Source organism: Hyperolius riggenbachi, chromosome 8 (genome assembly GCF_040937935.1).
Source record: "Hyperolius riggenbachi isolate aHypRig1 chromosome 8, aHypRig1.pri, whole genome shotgun sequence".
Taxonomy (NCBI): Eukaryota; Metazoa; Chordata; class Amphibia; order Anura; family Hyperoliidae; genus Hyperolius; species Hyperolius riggenbachi.
In genome coordinates this window covers 134,508,266-134,526,843 of record NC_090653.1, presented here as the reverse complement: position 1 = coordinate 134,526,843, position 18,578 = coordinate 134,508,266, and the positions used below count along the sequence as shown (strand labels likewise).

General features: G+C 44.8%; 1 protein-coding gene across 6 annotated transcripts in view; it reads right to left on the bottom strand.

Moving 5' to 3' along the window:
• Nucleotides 1–18,578, bottom strand: part of ACSL4 (acyl-CoA synthetase long chain family member 4) — a 186,456-nt gene that overhangs the window by 88,862 nt on the left and 79,016 nt on the right. For 4 of the 6 annotated variants that reach the window (XM_068251126.1, XM_068251125.1, XM_068251129.1 and 1 more), the window contains 2 exons: nucleotides 12,738–12,790; nucleotides 3,954–4,034 (listed from right to left, as the gene is read on the bottom strand). The gene's annotated coding sequence lies outside the window, so the exon portion shown is untranslated. The remainder of the gene's footprint in view (nucleotides 1–3,953; nucleotides 4,035–12,737; nucleotides 12,791–18,578) is intronic. The other 2 variants (XM_068251124.1, XM_068251128.1) reach the window with 1 other exon arrangement.

Genomic DNA, 18,578 nt, shown 5'->3' with positions numbered 1-18,578 from the left:
ACGTAGGGGAGCACGACGGAGGATCCAGAGGCTATGCTCTACTGAGGTAAGACTAACTTTGTTGTTTTCTTAAATCACAGGTGTGCCTTAAAGTGTACCAGAGACGGATTATAGTAAAGATTTGATACTTACCTGGGGCTTCCTCCAGTCCCATAAGCATGTCAGAATTTCTCGCCCTCCTCCCGCAGTCTGCTGTTCAGTCGCAATCAGCCCCAGTAACCGGGTCAGTCGGGGTCTTCTGCACATGCGTGGGAGGCCCGCACAGGCGCAGAAGACCCCAACTGAACCAGTTACCAGGGCTGATCGCACCTCTGTTCAGCTGCACGGTAGGCCAAAAAGGGACTCAGATGTGTTTATGGCGCTGGAGGAAGCCCCGTGTAAGTATCAAATCTTTACTTTAATCTATCTCTGGTTTACTTTAAGGTTTTTATTATGCCGCCATAAAAATGTACTAACAGAGTAGCAGAAAGTCAACACTTTTTAAGTCAAGTTTGGCCAAGGAAAGCTCATCCTAGGAGGAGGATAAAGTGACTATTACGCATTTACAGTATGTGTGCAATGATCAATGGCGTACATTTGCAGTGAACAATCACTGATGTTAATATAATCAAAAAGGAACCCAAAATCAAGAGCAGCACTTGTCAACAGCAGTGCTTACCATTTGTTCAAACACTGAACATAAAGTGTCCCCGAGGCGGTATAAAGAAAAAAAAAAAAGTGTGTGTTTTTGGGATGTGGGCGGAAACCGGAGTGCCCGGGGAAGCCCACACAGACAGTGAGGACATACAAACTCCTTGCAGATGTTCACCTGGCTGGGATTCGAACCAGGAATCCCGCACTGCAAGGAAAGAGGCCAAGAAGAGGGAATCTGCATCCTTGTCGTCCTGGCCCCTATCGGTCTTACACACCTATCGGTGGAAAATATCTGCAAAGAGCTTGTTGGACATGTTCCATGGCCACACTCTTTATGTGGGACTGTAGTGCGCCAGGCAGAGTAGGGTCACGAGGACACTGAGGAGAACAAGAAAGCTCTACAGGACTCAGAGCCTTACCTCTCCTTAGATTAGTATTTTAAATCACTCTTCAGACACACTTTGATAACATGGCGCTACATAGAAATAATGATTTATCATATAGAAATAATACAAAAAAAAAAAAAAAAAAAAAAAAAAAAAAAAAAAGGGGCTGAACAAGACCTTTAAGAAGCTTCAGACACATATGCTGGAGTAGTAACATCATATACATTGCAGTTATAAGAGAGAGGTTTGCACTTGATGGGACATGTTTAGGATAAACTTTTAAATAAGTCATATGGTAAATGATCTAACATGAAATACTAAACACCTTTCAGATTACACTCAATTATAAAATGCAACTATACAGCACTGCTGTAGAGACATCTAAGAGCAGGAGCTATTAAACTGCAGTTCACAATGGGCCTGATGCACGAAAGGCTAGTAAAATTCCCATGCACGGGCAATGCGCAGCAATTTTACCAGCGCTAATGCCAGGGGAGTATCTCCTGTTACACGATTAGCATCACATGTGTTACAGGGACAACATGAGTATTATAGTAATATAGGTTGCCATAGTAACTGGCTGTAATAGTGGAACAGGCAGGGCTCCCCTGCAGTTAGTACCAGTTCATGGTGTGATTATATTGTGGTGTCTCACATTTATAAGGGCTTGTTTCCACTGTTGCGACGCGATTTCGCCGGCATTCCGACGCTTGTAAAAACGCATGCGGATGCGTTTCCGCATGCGTTTTTACCCGCGATTTCGCGTGCGATTTCGCATGGCAGGGTGCCATGCGAAATTAACCATGACACTGCCAGGGCAAAATAAAATTGAAAAAGGTGCGAAATCGCACGCGAAATCGCGGGTAAAAACGCATGTAACAAATGCATGCGTTTTTACTATAAACTACATTAGCGGCGATTCGCATGCATTCCACTCGCAGGCGAATTCGTTGGCTCTTTTGTGCGTTTTTTTACCGCTGAAAAAAACGCACCTCAACAACGCTACAGTGGAAACAGGCCCATCCACTTGCATTACATGTGCGAATCTGCATGCGTTGGACGCATGCAGATTCGCGATAGTGGAAACGAGCCCTAAACAGCCGATGATTAGATGTCCACCTCTTCGGTTTTCTCTCAGTTCTGCTACATGCTGCATGTGGAGTCTGCCTGAAAGGGCATGACAGGCATGTCTCTCCTGTGAACACTGTGTTCCAGGATTCATGTTATCTGTCTAATTGAGCTAGATAAAAGAAAACCACATGAACAAAATATGCAGTCAGGACTCAGGAGCTCTCCTTAGAAATAATGTTTATATGGCTGCTTCTCCACATACTTCCTTTCAGGGCTGTGGAGTCGGTCCAAAAATCCACCGACTCCGACTCCACGACTCCGACTCCTCTAATTTGCATATTACAATTTTGTTGATTAAAAGTATGTAACATGAAATTCGTCTCTTAACTGCCAACGCTTAGGAATTTTACAAAACAACTGAAGTGAGAAGGATATGTAGACTACTATATTTATTCCCTTTAGACTAAAACTAGTCCTTGGTAAGAGTACTTGTAAAAGGTACAAACCGGAACAAAGAACATCTATCAGGCCCTAGGCAATGTAGGTGTGGGTACATGTAAGCATGATGTGCAGGTACTCTGCAGGGGAATGAGGAGATTGTAAACAGACAACACCTCTGTGTTCAATGTGCACAGCATTCTCAGTGGATTCCCTGCAGCTCTGTGGGGAGTGCATATGTAGAGTATAGTACTACTGTGTAACAAAGTAAACCTGAGACAGATGAAAAAGTTTTATACATACCTGGGGCTTCCTCCAGCCGCCTTCAGGATAATCAGTCCCTCGTTGTCCTCCTCCACCACCTGGATCTTCTGCTATGAGTCCAGGTACTTGAGCCAGTCAGGCGTAGTGCGCATGCACACACTCCGCCGCCAGGAGCATACTACACCTGTGCAGCAGTATTGCGCAGGTGCAGAATGTTCCTGGCTGTGGGAGCGGCATGCGGCCGGACAGCGCTGACTGGCTGAATTACCAGGACTCATAGCAGAAGATCCGGGTGGTGGAGGACAGTGAGGGACTGATTAGCCTGAAGGGGGCTGGAGGAAGCCCCAGGTATGTATAAAACTTTACTTTTCATCCGTCTCAGTTACCCTTTAATTTGTAGTCACCAAACCAAAATTTTAATAACAAATCAAATTATTTGATTTCATCAGCAAAGGGAGTGCATACATTTGCATAAATCAGCATCAATGCAGAATTATTTCCATCTCATTGACCATCTCTATTAGTGACACAGCTACACATCAGGCTTTATTCTTACAGCATAGATGTTATTTAGTATATATGAGGTTCCTGTGTACACATCATATATACAGTCACAATCAGATATGTATATCTGTCCTTAAAAATACGGGGACTGCTTTTTTTGAAGCAGCACAAGTAACTCATTTTGATTGGTTTATTTCATCTTTGTGGACTAAGCACAGCTATTACTGTATATATACTGTGTATATATACATTATTTTTAATGACTATTATCTGAGAAATAGAACATTTTATCATATTTTCTATTTTAATTAGTTACAAATTCATTAGGAGTCGGAGTCGGTGCATTTTTTCCCGACTCCGACTCCAGGCACCCAAAATTGCCCGACTCCACGACTCCGACTCCACAGCCCTGCTTCCTTTATCTTGGAAGTTCTTGGAAATGCAGTCACATCAAGAAGAATTAAAGGGATATGGAGGCTGGCATTGTTTACAAGGAAATAAATATGGCAGTTTCCATATCCCTCTCACCCCGTGTTCCCTTTAGGCTACTTACACTCTAATGCTACGTACACACATGCGACAACGATCGTTCGTTGAGAACGACGAACGAACTTTTAATTGATGAAAGAACGACCTAAGTAAAAGCAGAGTTAGTACCTGCTAACGATGTTTTCAACAATCCTTCAGGGCAAGGTGAGACGTCGCCCCTCCCAGACGCAGGAACAGACAGCACTTCCCCTATAAAAGAATCAAATGGTTAGTCCACCCTCAGTGCGTTTAGACAAGTACCCGACAGGTGAACAATCCACTAACCCACAATCAGTGCCACTATCTGACAAGACAACAACACCCGGGTGGGATCGTTGCCCTGAAGGATTGTTGAAAACATCGTTAGCAGGTACTAACTCTGCTTTTTCCCCACAATCCTTCAGGGCAAGGTGAGACGATAAACAAGTAATATAACCTTAGGGTGGGACCACTGCTTGAAGAATTTTTCTCCCAAACGCTTGGTCATGAGCAGATAATGCGTCAATCCGGTAGTGGCGAATGAACGTAGAAAACGTTGACCATGTCGCCGCCTTGCAAATTTGTTCAGGAGATGCCCCTGCTCTATTTGCCCATGAAGCCGCCATGGCCCTAGTCGAATGTGCCTTAAAGGAAGCTGGCGGATCAACATTCATAACCTTATAAGCCTCAATAATTGCTAATTTAATCCAATTAGCTATAGTCGATTTAGAAGCTGCCTGGCCTGAATTTTTACCTGTATGTAAAATGAATAATGCATCTGACTTTCTGATATCCGCCGTTCTGGCCAGATATTCTAATACACATCTTCTAACATCTAAGTAATGGAAACTCTGTTCTTTCTCATTCCTCGGATTCACACAAAAGGTTGGTAACACAATATCCTGGGACCTGTGAAATTTTGACATCACCTTAGGACAAAATTTTGGATCTGTCTGAAGTACCAACCTGTCCTGAAAATCTTGAAAGTAAGGACTTTTAATTGACAGGGACTGAATCTCACTAACTCGCCTCGCCGTAGTAATTGCTATTAAGAAAACTACCTTATAAGTAAGAACTTTAAGCGTACAATCTCTTAGTGGTTCAAAAGGAGCCTTGACTAGACCCTGCAGAACCACAGACAGATCCCAAGGAGACACGTATGGTTTGAAAACGGGAAGTTTTCTTGCAACTGCTTTCATAAATCTTACAATTAAAGGAGAGGTAGAAATAGGCACACCAGAGAACGCAGTAAGCGCTGCCATTTGTACTCTCAGAGTACTGACCGACACGTTCTTTTCCCAACCTTCCTGGAGAAAATCCAGAATTGCTGGGATAGACATGCTATCAAACTTAGAGTTTTTCAGCCAGACATGAAAAACTTTCCAATACTTTAAATAAATTTTCCTTGTTACCTCCTTGCGGCTTCCAATCAATGTTGAGGCTGCTTTATCTGACACCCCCATGCCCTTTAACAAAGTCAGTTCAGGATCCATACCGCCAGATTCAGTCGATCTGGATGTGGATGCCACAGATCTCCTTGGACCAACAAATCTGGTCTGAGGGGCAGTAACCACGGTTGTTCCACCGTGAACCTTTTCATTACCGCAAACCAAGATCTTCTTGGCCAAACAGGAGCTATCAGAATCATTTTCCTTCGGTCCTTCCTCCATTTCTCCAGCACTGCCGGGATCATGTTCAGGGGAGGAAAAACATAAATCAACGGAAAGTCCCACTGGTAATTGAACGCATTTATCCCTAATGCATTGTCTGTTGGATTCAACGAGAAATAACTTTGTATCTGCGCATTCTCCTGAGATGCTAGCAGGTCTACTGACGGAACACCCCATCTTTCCGTGATCAGCAGAAAGACTTGTTTGTTCAGTGACCATTCTGAGGCTAGAATTTTGTTTCTGCTCAACTTGTCCGCATCTAAATTCAAAGTGCCCCTGAGATGAACCGCTCTCAAGGACAACACATTCTCTTCTGCCCAGAATAAAATCTCTGCCGCAGCTTCCTGTAATAACCGGGACCTCGTGCCTCCCTGTTTGTTTATGAATGCTACTGTCGTAACATTGTCTGACTGTACTAATACGTGTGTCTTGAATATTATCTCTTTTGCCTGAGTCAGTGCCAAACCCACAGCTTTCAATTCTCTCAAATTCGAAGAGCTCTGGGACTCCTGTCTTGACCATCTGCCCTGAAATGCTGCATGGTCCACATGAGCACCCCATCCCCACGAACTTGCGTCCGTGGTTAGAATCTTCTCTGTTGGATATTTCCACAGATTGCCTTTCAGTAAATTGGAGTCCTCCAACCACCACTGCAGCGATGACTTCACTAGTGTTGGAATGGACACCCTGAAGTCCAGACTCCGAGGTTGTCCATCCCAATTTTCCAACAGGAAATTTTGAAGCTTCCTGAGATGCGACAATGCCCACGGTACAGCCACCATTGTTGATGACATTATTCCCAACACCTGTGAAATCATTCTTAATGAAGGTCGCCATTCTTTTTGAAGGGTCAGAATTGCATTTTTTAATTTTTCCCCTTTTTCCTTTGGAAGATAGAACTTTTGATCCAGCGCATCTATCGAAATGCCCAAGAACAACATTCTTTGGTTTGGTAGTAGGCTTGATTTTTCTTGATTTATTATCCAACCTAATGACTGCAGATGATCTGAAACCGCCTGCAGGTGATTCTTTAATTCTGCCACTGAATTGCCCATTATCAAAAGGTCGTCTAGATAAGGAATTACCATGATCGACCTTTCTCTTAAAGGAATCAAAGCTTCCCCCAGAATTTTTGTGAACATTCTTGGTGCGGAAGTGATCCCAAACGGGAGGCATAGGAATTGAAACTGCATCAGTATTCCATTTACCTGAAGGGCAAACCTTAAGAATTTTTGGGATCGTTTGTGAATTGGCACATGCCAATAAGCATCCCTGAGGTCTAATGAGACCATGAATGCCTCCGGAAATAATAGTTCCCTTATGGTGAATATTGATTCCATCCTGAACTTCTTCTTCCTGATAAACGGGTTCAGTTTCTTTAAATTTAGAATCAAACGATATTTCCCTGATTGCTTTTTCACCAGAAAAATCGTTGAATAAAACCCCTCTCTTTGTTCCTTCTTTGGAACCCTGCCAATTACATTCTGCTTTAACATGTTCTCTATAATGTTCAACATTTCTGGAACTAAACTTAAGTCTTTTGGCGGTCTTGAGATCACAAACCTTGAGGGAGGGGGTGAGGCAAACTCGATTTGGTAACCAAATCTGATTGTTTGCCGAATAAATGGACTTTTCACCCACTTTGACCAAGTGTGGCAAAAATATTTTAGTCTTCCCCCGACCGCCTGATACGAGTCATTGTGGTTTTGACTGCCCCTCTGATGGCTTCGATCTGAATCCTCCTCTTGTGGATTTATCACTAAACCACCTTTTATTCCCTTTTTGATCTTTGTATGACCCTTTTTGGTTTGCCGCTGGCTTGCGAAAATATTTCTTATTAGACACTTTTTGTTTCTTTGGAAATGTCTTCTTCTTATTAGAAGTTCTTTCCAACGCTAGATCTAAATCTGGCCCAAATAACAGATCTCCTGAAAAGGGGACTCCACATAATCTATTTTTGGATGCTAAATTACCATCCCAAGTCTTGAGCCACAAGGCTCTCCGAGAAACATTTACCAGGGCAGTAGACCTGGCTGTAAATCTAATAGTCTCTGCGGAAGCATCCGCCAGATAATTTGCCGCCTTATTCAGAATCGTAATTGATTCCATCAGCTGCTCTACTGAAGCCCCTGCTAAAATATTTGCCTTGAGCTGGTTAATCCACAGCTCCAATGTTCTAGCCACACATGTTGAAGCTATAGCTGGTCTAAAGGTAGCCGCATTCGCTTCCCATGTTCTTTTAAGGTAGGCATCAATCTTTTTGTCTGCAGGATCTTTAAGATCCCCTAGATCCTCAAATGCCAAATCGCCCTGTTTCGACACCTGCGAAAAAGGAGAGTCCAATTTTGGACATTTGTCCCATAACGCCGCATCCTCACTCGTAAAAGGAAATCTGCGTTTCAATGCTTTGGAAATAAACAGCCTCTTTTCTGGATCCTTCCATTCTTTCAGAATTGTCTGTTTGATAGCATTATGCACCGGAAACGTGAGACCTTTCTTTTCCTCCATACCTTTATATAATTGGTCATGAAGGGATAAAGAAACCGCTGCCTCATTGTTTAATTCCAGTGTTTCATTAATCGCCGCGATCAGAGCTTCGGTATCTTCAACCCGAAACCTGAACCGGGAAGGCATATCAATTTCTACCTCTTTTGAATCTGAATCAGCTGAACTTTCATTCACATCCAACTGCTCCTGACTTTCCCCCTCAATCGCTGGAGTCACAGATACAGTACTCTGAGATGTAGAAGCTGCAGCTACAGACAAAGAGGATTTAAATGAAGCTAATGAGGAATTTATCTCTTCTCTAAAAGCTTGCAAGGTCTCTTGGACCGACGGCCCACCTTGTTCCCCCAAAATCTTATCAGTGCATTGCTGACATAAAGTTTTGGCATAGGGCAATGGCAATTTCACATTACATACAGGGCATCTCTTATAAGTAGGAGGAGGCCTCACTGCTTCAGTTGTTTTGGCCTGCAATAACATACAAAGCAGTATAAGATACAGATAGCCCAATAAATATGCATGCAATCCCCAGAAAGAGACCCTCTGCCTCACCTTCTGGGCGGCTGGATTACCCTCAGTCTTATCAGCGGCAGACATCATGCAACGATATCCTGCCCAAAGACTGCAGTCTGTCCACTGCAGAGTAACAAAAAAACGCCGCCACCAGCCTGCACGCGCTCTTTCCTTTAAACACTTCCGCCCACGGACGTCACGCAAGGCGGAACTGGAGCCGGAACCGGAAGTGACAGAAGACCCGGACCAACAGGCTCAAGAGGCAGCCTCCGGCATACCCGCCGGAAACTACGCCTCCACCAGCCTCATGCAAATCTACCTCCGCATCCAGCACACGTGACTCACCAGCGTCCGGTCCTCTCCCGCTCCGACTCCTCCATAGGCGGAAAGGAAAGCCGTGCCTTCCACTCTTGCTCCACCACATTCGGCTGAGAAAGGTAGGCAACCTCACAGACACAGCCCAGTGTGAGGTGAAGGCGAGACGACCTCAGTACCATCGTCTCCGCCACCCTAGGAAATAACACCTGCAGCCCAGCACACAGGCTTAATCCCAAGGGGAGATGCCGACCTGCCTGGACGCAGGAACAAACAGCACTGAGGGTGGACTAACCATTTGATTCTTTTATAGGGGAAGTGCTGTCTGTTCCTGCGTCTGGGAGGGGCGACGTCTCACCTTGCCCTGAAGGATTGTGGGGAAAAGTTAGTTTTAAAAGGTGTGTAACGATCTGATCGTTAGAACGAACGTTACATCAAAAAAAGCAACTATTGCGCCTGCGCATAAAAATGAGAAGTTTCACGAAGAAATAGTGAAATGCGCATGTCAAGCCTAGTACGAACGATCGTTTCCAACGATGTACTACTTTTGTAAACGATAGTCGTTGGTTAAAATCCGCCGAGACAGAACTTTCTTTTGTAGCGATTTGGCTCGTTCGTCGTTTGCCTTAATAGTCGGTGGTTCGTTTTTTGTAACGATCGTCGTTGGTAAAGATCGGGGAACGATCGTTACAAACGACTATAGTCGCATGTGTGTACGCACCTTAAGACGTTGCATTAGGTGCTACGTTAAGGTCGCATAACGTGCAACTAACGCAATGTATGGTGGTGCAGGAGAGGACGCTCGAGTGAGCCACGTTAGGCGGCTCTATCCGGATAAGGTCTACCAGAGTGGCGCTGATTGGCCGGCGGGACCTCGTGATGCGGAGTGAGACACTCCGCATTACGTGGTGCCGCCGGCCAATCAGCAGCCGCCAGTGCAGTGCATATTAAAGAGACACTGAAGCGAGAATAATTCTCGCTTCAGAGCCCATAGTTAGCAGGGGCACGTGTGCCCCTGCTAAAACACCGCTATCCCGCGGCTAAACGGGGTCCCTTTACCCCCAAACCCACCCCCCCTGCAAAATCAATGACCAAATTGGTCGTAAATTTTGCTCTTCCTGGAGGCAGGGCTAACGGCTGCAGCCCTGCCTCTCAGCGCGTCTATCAGACGCGCATCGCCGCCTCTCCCCCACCCCTCTCAATGGAGGAAGACTGAGAGGGGCGGGGGAGAGGCGGAGGTACGCGTCTGATAGACGCGCGGGAGGCAGGACTGCGGCGGCTAGCCCTGCCCCAATGCGGAAGTGATTCCGCAATGTACGGAGGGGATTTGGGAGTGAAGGGACCCCCGTTAAGCCGCGGGATAGCGGCGTTTTAGCAGGGGCACACATGCCCCTGCTATCTATGAGGTCTGAAGCGAGATTTATTCTCGCTTCAGACTCTCTTTAAGTAGCCATGTGCGCGGCTACTGTAGCGGCATCTCCCCGCCTCCTTTCACCCCCCACTGAGCATGTGCAAACAGTCTAACAACGCACAGTACGCTGCACTTTGCCCGAACGTGCAGCGCAACGTGGGCAGTGTGAACAGCCTCATTGACTTTGTAGTGCTGTGCGGTGGGATGCGTTACAGGCTGCACTAACGTGCGCCTGTAATGTCCTGGTGTGTAAGTAGCCTTAAGGTATCTAGTTTTTTATTGCTAAAGATATTCCATGAACTGGTATTAATACAAACAAACAAAAAAAAAAAACCACTAAGCACTATGGGGTAGATGTACAAAGCTGCAGCAATATTGCTGTGCGCAGATAGAGCATTGCAAAAGTAACGAATTTACTATCGCATGTTACTGTAGCAACGCTTACCAGGGCTCCTCGACTCCGACTCCTCTAATTTGCATATTACAATCTTGTTAAATGAAAGTATGTAACATGAAATTCGTCTCAACTGCCAACGCTTAGGAATTTTAAAAGACAACTGAAGTGAGAAGGATATGGAGACTGCCATATTTATTCCCTTTAGTCAGACTAAAGCTGGCCATACACTGGCCCGATTTGCGGCCGTTTCAACAGCAGATTCGATCACTGGGATCCGATCCGGTATACATTACCTGACGCTGGCTCCCGGGCATCTTCTCCGCGCTGCACCGCTCTGTTCCTGCTTCCATCCCAGCGTACATTAACTTCCTGTGTCACTGCAGTGACCAGGAAGTTCAAATAGAGGGCGCTCAGGCGGCAGGAGCAGCTCAACAGATTGTGATCGGTTTCAGGCTGAAACCGATTCACAATCTGTTTGCAGTAAAGGCAGCCATACGATCCCTCTCTGATCAGATTCGATCAGATAGGGATCTATCAGCTGGTCGATCTAATGGCAAATCGACCAGTGTATGGCTACCTTAGAACTAGTCCTTGGTAAGAGTACTTTTAAAAAAGGTACAGACCAGAACAAAGAACATCTATCAGGCCATAGGCAATGTAACTGTGGGTACATGTAAGGGTGATGTGCAGGGGAATAAGGAGATACTTCCTCTATTACACATTCTTCATGCACAATCTGAACCAGGTTTATGGGTGATAAACACCTCTGTGTTCAATGTGTACAACATTCTCAGTGGATTCCCTGCAGTTCTGTGGAGAGTGCATAGTATAGTACTACTGTGTAACAAAGTAAACATGAGACAGATAAAATTAAAGTTTTATACATACCTGGGGCTTCCTCCAGCCCCCTTCAGGCTAATCAGTCCCTTCGCTGTCCTCCTCCGCCACCTGGATCTTCTGCTATGAGTCCAGGTACTTCAGCCAGTCTGGTGTAGTGCGCATGCACATACTCCACCGCAGGGAGTGTACTACACCTGCGCAGCACTATTGCGCAGGTGCAGAACGCTTCTGGCTGTGGAAGCGCCATGCAGCTGGACTGCGCTGACTGGCTGAATTACCAGGACTCCTAGCAGAAGATCCAGGTGGTGGAGGTGGACAGCGAGGGACTGATTAGCCTGAAGGGGGCTGGAAGAAGCCTCAGGTATGTATAAAAAAAAAAAAAAAAAAATATTTTCATCCTTCTCAGGTGCCATTTAATTCGTAGTCAGCAAACCAATTTCATGAGCAATTTTGATTGGTTTACTTCATTTTTGTGGACTAAGCACCGCTATTACTGTATGCATAAATTATTTATGATGACTATTATCTGAGAAATAGAACACTATCATATTTTCTATTTTAACCCTCCTGGAGGTATGAAAAATTCCGCCAGGAGGCAGTGCGGCAGTTTTTTTTTTTTTTAATCAATCATGTAGCGAGCCCAGGGCTCGCTACATGATAGCCGCTCTCAGCGGCATACCCCCACTTCGATCGCCTTCGGCGATCTCTGATCAGGAAATCCCATTCAAAGAACGGGATTTCCTGGAGGGCTTCCCCCGTCGCCATGGCAGCGTACGGGGTCTGGGGGGGCCGCGCTCCACAACGTATAGCGGCGATCGGGCGCAGGGCGGCAGCGATCAGTGTGTTGGCGCAGCTAGAAAAGTGCTAGCTGCGTCCAGCAAAAAAAAAATTAAGAAAAATCGAGAAAACCTCCTGCGCGGCTTTTACTGCCAGGAAGGTTAATTACAGTTAAAATTCATTTTTTTCCCGACTCCAGGCCCCCAAAATTGCCCCGACTCCAACTCCACAGCCCTGACGCTTACAGTACTCAAGTTCCGCAGGACACGCTAATACTGCAACTTGCTGCTGGTAGTTGCAGTAACATTACCGCGCTCTGTCTGCGCAAAGCGATATTACCGCAGCTTTTCTACATCAACCACCATGTATGTAGTAATGGAAAAATATTTAGAGAAGACAAAAATAAACTACCAAATATTTATTTTTAATTATAAATACATCAAGTGTGACTGCTAGTGAATGATTTCTCAAGTGGAGGGTCAAAATTAGAAGCACTATAATAATACCTTGCTGGAAACCAACACAAAGTCACTGGATTCTCAGGATCTCGGAAACTGGCCTGCAAAAAGAATATGAAATAAGAGAGAGATGAGCTGCAAGAAAGCTCAGCATAAAAACACAATATACAACGCACACCCAAACAGGCAGCATGACCCAGACAGGAAGGGTTTCACTTGGTCGCCATTAGTGTTTAAACATAACTGCTTTTGATAAGCGGCTACAACTCTAACTTCAATAGCTGTAAGCAGAGTAGAATGGAAGTCTGAAGATCACTGAAGAGGTAGCTACAATTTTTTTTTTTTTTTTGGGGGGGGGGGGGGGGGGGGGGGGAGGGGGTGTTACTACTCACACTAGATTTCACTCCAACCAATCATGCAAATAGCCCACTTCTCCAGACTCATTAAAATGTGTGTGTTGTCCAGCTGGCTAGAGGAAGAGACAACTGCTAAGTTGAAAGGCAGGTTTTTAAGTTACAGATAATTTTTTTTTTTTTTTTTTTTTTTAATCTGTAACTTAAAAACCTGCCTTTCAAGTTAGTAGTTGTAGTCTGGAGAAGTGGGCTATTTGCATGATTGGTTGGAGTGAAATCTAGTGTGAGTACTAACCCCTACATACATATATCTATCTATCTATCTATCTATCTATCTATCTATCTATCTATCTATCTATCTATCTATCTATCTATCTATATCTATTCACTGCCCCATCCATTGACACTTCATTGAGCGCTCCTAGAACAGTCCTGCCATGTTGCTGACAGGACAGCATGCAGATTTGGTACTTCGTGGCTGCGTGAGGTGTAGGTTTATTTCATACTGATGGAATTTTAATGAACCAGGATTTTAGGTCATTTATATACACTATGTTAGCAGCTGACATGGAGACTAGATGGATATCTTAAAGGAATACTGTAAGGGGGGGGGGGGGGAATGAGTTGAACTTACCCGGGGCTTCTAATGGTCCCCCACAGACATCCTGTTACCGCACAGCCACTCACTGATGCTCCGGCCCGCCTCCGGTTCACTTCTGGAATTTCAGACTTTAAAGTCTGAAATCCACTGTGTCTGCGCTGCTATGTCCTCGCTCCCGCTGATGTCACCAGGAGCATACTGGGCCTGCGCAGCACACTCCTGGTGACATCAGCGGGAGCGAGGACACGGCAACGCAGGTGCAGTGGTTTTCAGACTTTAAAGTCTGAAATTCCAAAAGTGAACCGGAGGTGGGGCCGGAGCATCGGTGATGGCACAGGATGTCTGCGGGGGACCATTAGAAGCCCTGAGTAAGTTCAACTTATTTTCCCCCGACCCCCCTACAGTATTCCTTTAAATGACAGACATGCAATGGTGGGTCGGGTGAAGTGTTTAAAGGACAACTGAAGTGAGGTATATGGAGGCTGCCATGTTTATTTCCTTTTAAACAATACCAGTTGCCTGGCAGCCCTGCTGATCTTCTGCCTCTAATCCTTTTAGCCATAGACCCTGAACAAGCATATGCAGATCAGGTGTTTATGACATTGTCAGATCTGACAAGATTAGCTGCATGCTTGATTCTGGTGTGATTCAGACACTAATGCAGCCACATAGACCAGCAGGGCTGCCAAGCAGCTGAAATAGTTTAAAAAGAAGAAAAATATGGCATCCTCCATATCCCTCTGTTCATGCGTCCTTTAACAAAGTCATAACCAAGGGTTTAGGAACTAAAGTCAATCCTCTAAGCTGCTCCCTCACCTTTTAGTATTCTTGAAGGTAAAAATGATGTCACATTTAACAAGCTAAGTAATCCCACTGCCTTTATGAAAAATCCAAAGGGCCTATTTCCACTACACGCAGGTTCTGAGTGCAGAAAACTGACTCCAATGAATGCTTATGGGAAAACTGCATCAGAAAAATCGCATTTAGTGGAAAAAGGCCCTTAGCAATGATGCAATAAAGGATGGCAAAAAGTATCAATTACAAGTGGACTCCCAAAAACTGAATTACTGGGGTATCCTTGTGTGTGGGTATACCTACCCTTTCATCAAAGCTTTGCATGCATGACATAATGGAAACGTCTAATTCTACTATAGACCGACAGACTGAAGCATTGCTCTCACTCGTATGGTAGCAAGCATAACTGATTACTGTTTATATTTACAGGTCTGCAGACAGGAGGATGTTGTTGGCAGGCTGCCCTTACATTTTGGGACTCCAGTTGCAAGATACTCTCAGAATAATTCTGTCTGTGTTTGGATGCTTGCCACAGTTATGACAAAGTCGAGTCATGATGGAAGGCGTGGTGACAGATGTAGTGAACAATTGACATGGATCGCTCATCGGCTTCCTCCAGCAATTCCCGGAATTTCACTAGGTAGCTTGCCATTGGATCAAAAACGCTGGAGCTCGGCAAGTGACCATAGGCTGCTTTTGGTGGGCTTGTGACTTACAGCAACCGGATCCCCCTCACAAAGGACATCCTCCATGATGCATCTCCGTTAGATTTGTGTAAAAGGGCAGGAGAAAGGATGGAAAGATCCTGTCAAACCTGACTGCTCCAAGATGTGCCAAGAGAATGGTATCATCGCAAACATGTATGATGAAGTGAAGAAGGATGTGCACTGGACTGGACAGTGGGAGATGGCAATACAAGGGGGTTAACAGTCGGAGATCAGTCAGGCTGGCTCAGTCCAGCCTTAATGGAAATAAAAAAAATGCTTCCAGCTGCTACAAGTTTTTTAAAAAAAAAGAAAAATAGAAAAAAAAAAAAAAAAAAAAAAAAATCTCACACACACACACACACACACACACACACACACACACACACACACACACACACACACACACACACGGTCCTAAGTGCACAAGGCAGGAAGAAACATCTATTTGCATCCCACCTGCACCACTAGGTTTAACATTTATTCTACAAGGAGGAGAGAGTGTACACATCCGGAGTGATCCAGGGTATGTATCTGCAGCATTAACTCCGATACAGCAGAGACAGCCGTGCAGGACAGCTTTCAAATAGAGACCAGCAGAGCCATTGTCCAGTGATGTAAGAGCACCACAGTGCTCCACAAAATACAGTCAGTTCAAATACTTGAACTGTATAGGCATGACTTGATGAGGATTGTCTTTTTCCTCTGGGGAAGTTGATATATGCTGTAAATGTACTGAAAAGCTACAAGTCAGCCTACTCTCTCTTACAAGAGCAGTGAATGCTGAGGGGGGAGGAATTATGTGACAGCTGCCATCCAGCTCAGTTTTGTTAACAATGGTCTTTGAAAATTGTAAAATGGACAAAAGCAGAAGTGTTTGCATTACAGATTAGGGGTGCATGAAAACATTCTGTAAAAAGAAAAAAAACCTCTATGAATGGTTTCCTATACATTTTTTTTGACAGTTTGGGTGCCCAAATACTTATAAAGTGACATAATCAGTGCTATCTGTAATGTATACAGTTACCACCATTTGAAAGTCTTAAGGTAGCCATACACTGATCGATTTGCTATCAGATTCGACCAACAGATAGATCCCTCTCTGATTGAATTTGATCAGAGAGGGATCGTATGGCTGCCTTTACTGCAAACAGATTGTGAATCGATTTCAGCATGAAACCGTTCACAATCTGTGGTGGTGGTGGTGCTGCTGCCGCTCCCTCCCCCCCGACATACATTACCTGCTCTGCCGGCGCGACTCCCCAGGTCTCCGCTGTCTTCTCCGCTCTGGTCTGATCTCCGGGTCCGGCATGCTTCACTTCTTCCTGTCTGGGGGAAATTTAAACAGTAGAGCGCCCTCTACTGTTTAAACTTCCTGTCCCGGCAGGAAGTTCAGTGAAGCATGCCAGAGACCAGACCAGACCGGAGAAGACAGCGGAGACCAGGGGAGTCGCGCCGACGGAGCAGGTAATGTATTGCGTCGGTCGTCGGGCACTCGAACGCCGCTAGCAACGCGCTCCCTACCCGCGGGCGATTGATGGTAATTTCCCACACAGAGCGATCGACGGGATCGATCTATTTCGGGACAAAATAGATCGAAATTTAGCGTGAACGATGTGACAGCAGATTCGATCTCAGTGATCGACTCTGCTGTCGATCGGCGGGGAATCGGCCTAGTGTATGGCCAGCTTAATGCTGCATACACACTTGAAATAAAAGGAAAAGATTTTTATCTGATGGGGGGGGGGGGGTTCAGCTCAATAGAATAGATTGCATAGAGTATGCTCTCATACTACATAGAATGGGGTAAAATTGATCTGTGATCTTGCCCTTTATCTCAAGTGTGTATGTAGCATAAGTCTTTAAGGATACCTTAGTCCTGAATATATAGCAAAATTACACCCTGTGTTTGTATGTGGAGTAGAGCAGAAACTTACTGCACCTCCCTTGCCCTGGCGTCTGCCTCCATTTAGTTGTAAAGTGGCCCAGTCCTAAGTCCTGGTTGGCACATGCACAGTATGTCAGGGAGATTACACACACACTCCCACAGTAAGACGTGCCCACTGACACTGATATACTACCCTGCACATTAAGTCCGTTCGGGCACCTTTTGACCGTGCTCCACGCTGACCTCAAGTCCAGTGTGCACGCTGGGTACATCTTGTGGGAGTGCATGCGTACTCCTGCGGACATACAGCGCCTGTGCCAACTGGCCACTTTACAGCTAAACGGAGGCGGGCGCCGGGGAAAGAGGTGCAGTAAGTTTCTGCACTACTCACACACTCACACACTCACACACACTTTTGCAATATGTTCAAGACTAAGGTATCCTTTAAGTCGGAAAGTCAGGATGACAAAATATGAGGCGGTAGATAAAATATTAAAATGATCCATTTATCTTTTATGTGTATTTTTTATATAAAATGTTTGTCTAAGGATAGATCAGTGTTTATCCCACATCACCTTTTTCTGCATGCTCCATGACGTGGCATGTATATGGGAACTGAATCCCAGGAATCCCACAGGCCTGACATGCATCTGCTTTTCCTCCAAACTCATAAGCAAGGCACTCATCACAGCAATGCCTCCTCCAAGCTGTATCATGAAGATAAAACCAGTGCATTGGGCTTCGCACTTATTTCTCTAGCTAGGAGCTCAGTGCTCAGAAAGCTACAGGCAGCTGTGCACAGTAACCCACAGCAACCAAGCATGGGTCTGCTTTCCAAATTCCAAGTACAAAGAACTTCTAGATGACATATCACAACACCTATGTGCATGATTTCACTTAAGAGGAAAAAAAAAAAAAAAAAAAAAAAAAGTTATGGGACTGGAGAGCCTTATAGAATTGTACCTTTGTAATGCATTCAGAATAGAAATTAAACAGATCAAATCTATGGAATCGATCGGCAATCGAATCTATCAACTCAATCGATTTGCAGCCAATTTCGATCGATTTGAACTGACAAGATGGAAAAACTAGGTCGATCTGCTGCTGGCAGCAGATAGATGACCCATAGAGTTGCATTTGATCTAATGGTCCAATAATGCATTTAGATCGATTTCATTATGAAATATATTGGAAATCTGTTCCTAGTGTGTGGCACACAAATAGATTCCTGTCAGATTCGACTTGACGGGCATCTGACAAATCTGATGGTCAAATCTGCTACAAATCTATCAGTGTATGGCCACCTTAAGACATGTTCCTTTGTACAGTGGTTTGCAAAAGTATTCGGCCCCCTTGAAGTTTTCCACATTTTGTCACATTACTGCCACAAACATGAATCAATTTTATTGGAATTCCACGTGAAAGACCAAAACAAAGTGGTGTACACGTGAGAAGTGGAACAAAAATCATACATGATTTCAAACATTTAATTAAAAAAAAAAAAAAAAAAACTGCAAAGTGGGGTGTGCGTAATTATTCAGCCCCCTT